This window comes from Bos grunniens, chromosome 8, assembly GCF_055505025.1.
Source record: "Bos grunniens cultivar Pamir isolate PY7600 chromosome 8, Bosgru_T2T1.0, whole genome shotgun sequence".
Taxonomy (NCBI): Eukaryota; Metazoa; Chordata; class Mammalia; order Artiodactyla; family Bovidae; genus Bos; species Bos grunniens.
The window spans coordinates 93,237,349-93,247,602 of record NC_141172.1 but is presented as its reverse complement, the minus strand read 5'-3'; the positions used below and the strand labels follow the sequence as shown (position 1 = coordinate 93,247,602).

Below are 10,254 nucleotides of genomic sequence, written 5' to 3'. Positions count from 1 at the left end.
TATAGAACTGCATCTGAAAACATGTAATGGCTATATAAATTCAAGACATATTATCAAGCTTTAAAAGTATGAAGTGGAGTCTCATTAGAGAAACTGCCAAAGGAATACTGCTATCCAGAGCACTCCTGTCTTTGATCCTAGCCATGGTATAACCACTGTTAGCCAGGTAACCCAAAGGTAAATTTTGGGTGAAGTAATTTTCAGGCTCAAATACAAACAGCAAAGATCAATAGAAACTTCCTTATACTAAAGTGCTTAAGGGCATTACTCATTTATTTGAGCCTCCTCACAATAGGTTTTTGTTGTCATCACTACAAATGTGGGATCAGAGGCTTAGGATACATAACTTGCTCAAGGTCACAGTTTTGTGAGTTGTCAAGCCAGGAAGGAAACCCAAGCAGAATTGGGCTCTTATTCATTACTGGCTGACCTTTTGCACTAAAGAAATAAAGGAATAAATATTTGAAATTTGATAATCATTTTTCCCATGTCTTTTATTACCACCCACCTAGCCCATAACAACTCCTCCAATACACTGAATAACATTTTTAAAACGCTAATTAATATATGTTCTGTGCTTAGTCGATCAGTTGTGTCTGATTCTTTGCAACCCCATGGACTGTAGCCTGCCAGACTCCCCTGCCCATTGGGGTTCTCCAGGCAAGAATACTGGAGTGGGTTGCCATGCCCTCCTCCAGGGGATCTAGGTATAATTTAAAGATTATGAGATAATTTGGTAAACACAACCAGAAGTCCTAGAAAAAGAGAATTAAGATTTTCTGGTGCAGATAAAAGAGATAAACTGTAGATAATACCTTCCTCTATCCCCTCTTTATTATTAATATATAATGTTTTTAATAACTATATGTGATTTTGTAGTTTTTTTTAAATATACCCCCAACTCAGTAATTCACAAGTTTTGCACCTCTCTGTTATTCTACTTAGAAAATTTGATAACTCTGTTTATTGAATCTAAATGTGTCTACTATTAGTTTAAAGAAAATAAGGCTACACTATTATCTTCATAGAGTGTTCCCTGCTTCTAGGAAGAGGGTTGAAGAGAACAAAGTGCATTTTCTAATTTTGATTTTTGTGCTAATTATTAACATGAATCTGAAATTAATGCATTAGGTCAAGAGGAGAGTCTTTAGCTCATCTCTGGCAAATATAAATACATAGAGCAGTGTAAAGGTAGGAGAATTTCCTAGAGATCACAGGAGTCCCTACAGGAGGTGTGCAAGTCTAGTTTTAAAAAATACTGGTAAAAAGTTAAAAAGGGCATGCAAAAAGAATATAATGAGACAGCATGGAATAGAGGAAATATGGAAGCAGTTGCCATTCAAATAGGTTAAAGTTTCATCTCTGTGTTGTACAAACTATGTTACCTTGGGAAGTTCAATTTAAAAAATTGCTATTCTAATCTAATTCTATTTTAAAAATTAAATGAGTGTATGCAGAATTCTTAAATGCAGTAGAACACAGTCGGTACCAAATATGTGAAAGTTTTCTTATCCACTCTTAGATTACTAATTCATGGACAATTATATTTACTGTAAAGAGTTATCATGAGAATTACACGAGTTTCTATGGAGAGTTTCTCTGTACCAGTCAAACCCTTGGGTGAATCTCTTTGTTCTTGGTTAAGCTTTTGTAGAAACATTAATTCATTTATAAAATTCAGTTGCAGAATTTCCACATTTCCACATGGTATTCTACCTATCCACTCCAGTGAATTTTTCATTCTCTTTCCAACAAGCAAGCTCCGTTGTTATAATCTGATCTAAATAATAAATTTTTTATCTTGAAGGAAAAAATAATCCTTGTTCTAGAAAAATTTGGCCACAAGGGGGAAGTAGAAGAACTTGCTCAGGAAATCAAGCATGTTTCTCTTTGTTTAATTTCTCCTCCTTACTTTTCCCCTCACTTCCTCAGTTCTGTTTGGCATCTTGTACTTATCTTGCAGGCCTTCTGATTCTAAAAATACCCTTATAGGCTCTATACTTGGAAAGTTTATCGAATTCAACCATGTTTTGATATCAGAGTGATGTCTGCAGGATGAAGTAAGTGGTGCCTTGCTGACAATGTTGCCTTCAATGCCAGATCTATCCTCATGGATTGTAGAGCAATAATTGCTCACTGCAGCACTGCCCCAGTGTGGTTAATCACCGAGAAGGAATTAGCTGTGGACACAGTAAGATAGCTGTATAAGAGCGAGCACAACATCTACATGGGAAGAGGTCCTTTTCAGGATCTGCTCTCTCAAGGAAGTACTCATTTAGATTGCCTACTTTTAGTTTATAGAATTTCTCTGAAATCTACCTGTTTTGTTACTACTAGGGGCTGTTTAAGAAAGTGCATTATCTTTTGCCTTTGATTATAATTCAAGCTCTAGGCTACATAGATTTAATCAATTGTCTTTGAAGTTACTTATTTAATGAGTGAGTATTGTAGGCTATGTATGCCATACTTTTCTTCTAGTCATTGGTTACAACATTGAATAAGGCAAAGGCTCTGTTTCTGAAGAACCTGTAGTGCAATAGGTTTTCTTCTGCTAATATTTGAGCTGTAAGGATATCTTTATATTCTAAAAGCTTTTGGCTTTCACTTCGTGCAGAATTAAGTCCAAAACTCACAAAATGTCAGGCTCTATGGATTAGAGTCCTTGTTGGAAGATGACTCACTGAAAAGAAATAATTTACAAAGCTGTGTGTGGGGAAGGGTAAGGAGGAATTCACATTTGATGGTAAAGTATTAGCCTCTAGTCCTGAACTGGGAGAGAGATGCAGCTGAAGGGATGGTCACTTTGGTATTCAAATGGCTGGGATTCAGCCTGAAAAGTAGGGAATCAAGAAAACAAATGTTTCAATTTATCAACCACTCCTTCTGTCTCATAATCTCCATCTGCTGCATCCACTGGCAGAACGCAATATCAAGTCAGATGGTAAGTGAACATGGAATGGTGGTCCCCAAGGTCTAGTCTCCTGGAACTCTGGTGAAGGTGGAGTGTGGATCAGGAAAGGAGCAAACAGAATCCAGCACAGAGGCCACTCCAAATTAACTCTGACTTAATTTGCCAGCTATTATCGTTCTATCCCTCTGTTTCTATATCTGTGTTCTTGGTCATTCAGTTGTGTCTGACTCTTTGTGACCCCATGGACTGTAGCCTACCAGGCTCATCTCTTCATGGGATTTTCCAGGGAAGAATACTGGAGTGGGTTGCCATGCCCTCCTCTAGGGAATCTTCCCAACCCAGGGATCGAACCCACGTTTCGATTCTTTTTTTTTTTAATTTCATTTTGTTTTTTAATTTTACAATATTGTATTGGTTTTGCCATATATCAACATGAATCCTCCACAGGTATACACAGGTCTCAATTCTTTACCATCTGAGTCACCAGGGAAGCCTCTACTTGCAGCTATTCTGATTCTTACAAGTGTAGATAATTCTGGATTTAAAATTCCCTTTCACAGCAAGAATTCAACATTAAGTGAATTAATATTTTTGGAGTGCATCCTATATGCCAGACACATTCTCAGCAATTGGAAATGATCTCTGTTCTGGAGCTTTCCTTTGAGTGACTGATGTCATTACAAAGAGGGTTACAGTACAGTGTATAGTGAGAGAAACACACAAAGAATTCAGAAAAGTTTTCCAAATACAATAGTGGTTAAGCTTATGAAAGAAGACATAAGAAAAGAAGAATAGAAAAAGATACTCCAGACAGAAGTGAAAGTTTGAGCATGAACCCGAAAGAAGAGAGAACACAGCCTTTTGTGGAGCCGCAGACAGTTGGTACTGCAGGGCAGAGCTGAAGGTGAAAGAATAAGTAGAGAGGTGAGCAGAGACAGAGCGCAAAGACCGTGGAAGTCACGTTTGGGAGTCAGGTTTTGGGTAATTAGGCTGAACTTTCAGTACACTCCACTTTCTGCAAAAATCCTGTCATAAAATGTTTGAGAGTTTTTCCTAAGAGAGAAGGCTGTTCGAAGGAAAACCAAAATTTCTCCAGTATATCCTGGTTCTGAAGCCCTTTGATCTGTGGTTGCTCCCTGTGTGGTTCCATTATTTTAGTCCACCAGGACTAAAATAACCAGGATTAAAAATTATCCAAATGCTGTCTTGGTGCTTCCTACCCTTAACCAGTGGGTCACCTTTAATTCAGCATTACTGCACTTTAATTCCTATGACAATAAAGGCCTTCTCAGTGTTTGTCACTGCCGAAGCTGGTAAGGATCAGAGCATCAGCTCGTGGCTCCATTCTAGGTAATCCCTGGCCCCTACTCACCTTCCCCTGCCCCAGAGCTGAAAATCAAGACTGTCTACATAAAAGTTCAGGCTCTGACTTATGACTAGTTTTATGACATTCAATTTTTCTGGAGCTATTTTCTCATCTGTGAAATCTTGAAAATTCTAACTTTGTACTGAAAATACACCACAGGTTTTTAAGGATGAAGTGAGACAATTTTTTTTTTAATTTTATTTTATTTTTTAACTTTACAATTTTGTTTTTAAAGGGGGGTTGTAACATGTAAGCCCACTGCTGCTGAGGCTCCCAGGACCTGACTTTAGGGGTAGGTGTCTCTGATCCTGAGAGCAAGGTACAAAGAAGCCTTCTGGGTTGAGGTCCATGATGTTGGGAGGAGGTAGGGAGGCACTGATTCAGTGGTAGGGCAAAGCCCTTGAGTGCGGGCATTGAAGAAAAAACTAGTTGTTATTTTTCATAATGATTCTACCTTCTTAACAAACATTGTGACTCTGTTTTAAAACATTTTATCAGGCAAGACTGTCCTTGGGGAGGTAGGAAGCCAGGATGGTATCTGTCACTTGCAGGTTACAGGAGAATAGCACCTACATGGCTTGTGTTCCTGATGGACAGTGGACCAGTGCCTTGAAGTCCATGCTTCTGTTTCTGCAGAGGGAAGCTAAGTAGGGTCACACCCTTTCCTGAGATTCTCAGAATAGCACAGATGGGCCAGTGGGATCCTTGCTTTTCTCTCTGGTGTCTAAACTCAACGGGCAGCCGGCTAGGTTCAGTACCAGAATTCCACCCTGGAACAGCAAACAACTCAGTCTCTGGACCGATCTTAAATATGCTACACCTGATCCCAATCTCAGTCCAGGATGCCAGCATCTCAGGAGAATGTCTTATTACTTTTCCCAGTTGGAAGCAAGAGGATTGGTATAACCAATTCAGGGCTGGGATTGAAGCTTGGGAGGACAGCATATAAATGGGTATGCTAAGAGGGTGAGAACTGGGTCCCTCAGTGGATTAAGAAGCCATGGAGACATCGGCAAGTCAAGCAAGCACACCCAGGAAGAGGCTTGGGTGAAAGCCAGACCTAAATGCTGTTTCCGGAGAAGGCAATGGCACCCCACTCCAGTATTCTTGCCTGGAAAATCCCATGGATGGAGGAGCCTGGTAGGCTGCAGTCCATGGGGTCGCTAACAGTTGGACACAACTGAGTGACTCCACTTTCACTTTTTCACTTTCATGCATTGGAGAAGGAAATGGCAACCCACTCCAGTGTTCTTGCCTGGAGAATCCCAGGGGCAGGAGAGCCTGGTGGGTTGACGTCTATGGGGTCACACAGAGTCGGACACGACTGAAGTGACTTAACAGCAGCAGCAGCAGCAGCAAATGCTGTTTCACTCACACATAATTCTTATAAGATCTCTGCAAACTGATGGCCAGGGAAGCTGCTGCTTCTCACATGAGTAGAGACAGGATCCATGCTTGAATCTTGGTCCTGCATGGGTAAGCAAGTAATTTGACTTCTTTAACACTCATTTTCTGACCTGTAAATATAATATTTCTGACTTAGCTCTCTGAAAAGGTTTTATGAACTTCAAATGACATTTATCTAACATTTTTATAGAATATATAATATCATGATAAAATATCTATAGTATTACATGTGGAATTTCTATGTAACAGATATGCACTTACTAATTCTAAAAGATGATTTATTAGTTGAAAAGTTCTATAAAATTATAATCTAAACTTGTCTGGGTCACTTTTTCCATTTGAAAAAAAACACTGCGTAATTAACAAAAATGTTTACTTGTATTATAATAATTTCATACATATGTGTTTATGCTTCTTAGACTTTTTCCCTTGTAATTGATATCTAGTCTCATAGCATTGTGGTCAGAGAAGATGCTTGATACAATATAAATTTTCTTAAATTTACTGAAATTTGTTTTGTGATCCAAGATGTGGTCTATCCTGGAGAATGTTCCATGTGCACTTGAGAAGAAGGTGTATTCTTCTGCATTTGGATGGATTGTCCTCAAGATATCAGTGAGATCCATTCTCATCTAATGTATCATTTAAGACTTGTGTTTTCTTATTAATTTTCTGTTTTGATGATCTGTCCATTGGTGCGAGTGGGATGTTAAAGTCTTCTACTATTATTGTGTTACTGTCAATTTCTCCTTTTATGTCTGTTAGTGTTTGTTTTATGTATTGAGGTGCTCCTATGTTGGGTGCATAGATATTTAAAATTGTTATGCCTTCCTCTTGGATTGATCCCTTGATCATTATATAGTGTCCTTTCTTATCTTTTGTAATCTTTATTTTGTCTATTTTGTCTGATATGAGGATTGCTACTCCAGCTTTCTTTCACTTCCGATTTGCAAGGAATATATTTTTGCATCCTCTCACTTTCAGTCTAAATGTGACTTGAGGTCTGAAGTGGGTTTCTTGGAGACAGTATATATATATGGCTCTTGTCTTTGTATCCATTTAGCCATTCCTTATTGCCAAATTCAGACTTAAATTGAAGAAAGTGGGGATCACCACTAGACCATTCAGGTATGATCTAAACCAAATCCCTAACAATTATACAGTGGAAGTGAGAAACAGATTTAGTGACTAGATCTGAGAGACAGAGTGCCTAATGAACTATGGATGGAGATTCATGACATGGTACAGGACAGGGATTGAGACCAACCCAAGTAAAAGAAATGTAAAAAAGCAAAATGGCTGTCTGAGGAGGTCTTACAAATAGCTGTGAAAAGAAAAGAAGTGAAAAGCAAAGGAGACAAGGAAAGATATACCTACTTGAATGCAGAGTTCCAAGGAATAGCAAGGAGAGATAAGAAAGCCTTCCTCAATGATAAGTGCAAAGAAATAGAGGAAAACAATAGAATGAGAAAGACTAGAGATCTATTCAAGAAAATTAGAGATGCCAAGGAAACATTTCATGCAAAGATGGGCTCAATAAAGGACATAAATAGTATGGATCTAACAGAAGCAGAAGATATTAATAAGAGGTGGAAATAATACACAGAAGAACTATACAAAAAAGATCTTCATGACCCAGATAATCACAATGGTGTGACCACTCACCTAGAGTCAGACATCCTGGAATGTGAAGTCAAGTGGGCCTTAGGAAGCATCACTACAAACAAAGCTAGTGGAGGTGATGGAATTTCAGATGAGCTATTTCAAATCCTAAAAGATGATGCTGTGAAAGTTGTGCACTCAATATGCCAGCAAATTTGGAAAACTCAGCAGTGGCCACAGGACTGGAAAAGGTCAGTTTTCATTCTAATCCCAAAGAAAGGCAATGCCAAAGAATGCTCAATCTGCCACACAATTGCACTCATCTCACATGCTAGCAAAATAATGCTCAAAATTCTGCAAGCTAGTCTTAAGCAATACGTGAACTGTGAACTTCCCAAGCTGGTTTTAGAAAAGGCAGAGGAACCAGAGATCAAATTGCCAACATCTGCTGGATCATTGAAAAAGCAAGAGAGTACCAGAAAAACATCTACTTCTGCTTTATTGACTATGGCAAAGCTTTTGACTGTGTGGATCACAATAAACTGTGGAAAATTCTGAAAGAGACAGGAATACCAGACCATCTGACCTGCCTCTTGAGAAATCTGTATGCAGGTCATGAAGCAACAGAACTGGACATGGAACAACAGACTGGTTCCAAATAGGAAAAGGAGTTCATCAAGGCTGTAAATTGTCACCCTGCTTATTTAACTTATATGCAGAATACATCATGAGAAACGCTGGACTGGAAGAAGCACACTGGAATCAAGATTGTCAGGAGAAATATCAATAACCTCAGATATGCAGATGACACCACCCTTATGGCAGAAAATGAAGAAGAACTAAAAAACCTCTTGATGAAAGTGAAAGAGGAGAGTGAAAATGTTGGCTTAAAGCTCAACATTCAGAAAACTAACATCATGGCATCTGGTCCCATCACTTCAGGGGAAATAGATGGAGAAACAGTAGAAACAGTGTCAGAATTTACTTTGGGGGTCTCCAAAATCACTGCAGATGGTGATTGCAGCCATGAAATCAAAAGATGCTTACTCCTTGGAAGGAAAGTTATGACCAACCTAGATAGCATATTCAAAAGCAGAGACATTACTTTGCCAACAAAGGTCCGTCTAGTCAAGGCTATGGTTTTTCCAATGGTAATGTATGGATGTAAGAGTTGGACTGTGAAGAAAGCTGAGTGCTGCAGAATTGATGCTTTTGAACTGTGGTGTTGGAGAAGATGCTTGAGAGTCCCTTGGACTGCAAGAAGATCCAATGAGTCCATCCTAAAGAAGATCAGCCCTGGGTGTTCATTGGAAGGACTGATGCTAAAGCTGAAACTCCAGTACTTTGGCCACCTGATGAGAGGAGTTGACTCATTGGAAAAGACCCTGATGTTGGGAGAGATTGGGGGAAGGAGGAGAAGGGGACGACAGAGGATGAGATGGCTGGATGGCTTCACCAACTTGATGGACATGAGTTTGGGTAAACTCTGGGAGTTGGTGATGGACAGGGAGGCCTGGCATTCTGTGATTCATGGGGTCGCAAGGAGTCGGACACGACTGAGCGACTGAGCTGAACTGAGGGTTAGTTCTCTGGTAGTCTAGGATCTTGGAATCAGTGCTCCCACACCAAAGGATCAGGGCTTGATATCAAGTCAGGAACGAAGATTCCACAAATGATTTGTTATGGCATTAAGTGAGATTAAAACAAATATCTAAAAATGTGAAACCAAAGATGAACCCCAGACAAATTGCAGTTAAAAAATCAGGCAAATAATAATCAAAATAATGGAATATACACATATACATAAACACCCATGAACAAAGTGAAAACAATCCAACAAAAATAAAGTACAGGAGATTGACTGAATAATTGGAATAAAGAAAATCAAAAATTATATTTACTGGTTAAGAAGAAAACTAACTAAAGCACAAACTAGAAAACAAAACTAAAGCAAAGTACCAATTGGGGAATGAAGCAATGAAAGTAAAACTAACAAATATGTTGAGAAGAAAGGTGATAAAATAAAAGAAAGAAAGAATAGATAAGCATAGATAAAGCTTAGATAAAGCAAAGAATAGATAAAGTTAAATAGAGGTAGATAAAGAAGATTTATATAAGTTAAAGATTAACTGCAAGGGGGAAATAACAGTAGGAAAAGCAAACAAAGGAATAAATGTAGAAAAAATAATAATAGTTTTTAAAAATTAGAATTTAAAATAAAAAAAAAAAAAAGGAAAACTCCACAGAACTTCAAAAGCCCAATCTAGAGGCAAAGTTTTATGACAACAATAAGAAATGTGACTGAGGGGGGGAAAAAAAATTCTCAAATGCTTAATTGGATTTCTTAGTGCCAATAAAATAAAAAAACTACAACAGGGGGTGGGGGGGGAGAAAAAAAAAGAAAAGAAAAATATTCAAAAGAATCTACAGAACAAGTCAAAAAGTAATAGCAAATGTTTTTCTTGAGTCCCTGCTGTCAGAGTTTTCCTTGCTGGCAGTCACAGTCCAGCTTACCTCCCTAGGACACCCTCTAACACTGCGCTGATCTCTGGACCTGCTGTGGGGGCAGCTCAGATTCTAATCTGGCCCTACTCCTGTGTGTTCTTGCCTCCAATGTCCACAGCTATCAGAACTAGTGCATTTTCTTTTGTGGGAGCTTTCAATGACCTTTTATATATTTCACAGACAGAGTCTGCCTAGTTGATCATACGGATTTAATCTGCAGCTTGTACAGCTGATGGGAAGGTTTTGGGTCTTCTTCCTTAGCCACACTGCTCATAGATTCCAATTGTGGTTTTATTTCCACTGTTACATGTGGGTCATCCACTGAGGTTTTGCTCCTGTGGCTGCCCTGAAGGGCTTGGGTTTGCCCCAGTGTGGGCCAGGTGTTGAGGTGGTGCAGCTGCTTGGGTCACAGGGGTTCTAGCAGCACCAGGTACTCAGGGCATTCAGCAGCTAAGGCAGAAGG

At 39.0% G+C, this 10,254-nt stretch overlaps 1 protein-coding gene across 9 annotated transcripts in view; it reads right to left on the bottom strand.

The window, feature by feature from the left end:
* Window positions 1–4,460: 4,460 nt before the first annotated feature.
* Window positions 4,461–10,254, bottom strand: part of LOC147367691 (uncharacterized) — a 224,814-nt gene continuing 219,020 nt past the window's right edge. For 7 of the 9 annotated variants that reach the window (XR_015169274.1, XR_015169278.1, XR_015169275.1 and 4 more), the window contains one exon: window positions 4,461–5,745. The gene's annotated coding sequence lies outside the window, so the exon portion shown is untranslated. Of the gene's footprint in view, window positions 5,795–10,254 lie in introns of all 9 variants that reach the window. The other 2 variants (XR_015169281.1, XR_015169273.1) reach the window with 1 other exon arrangement.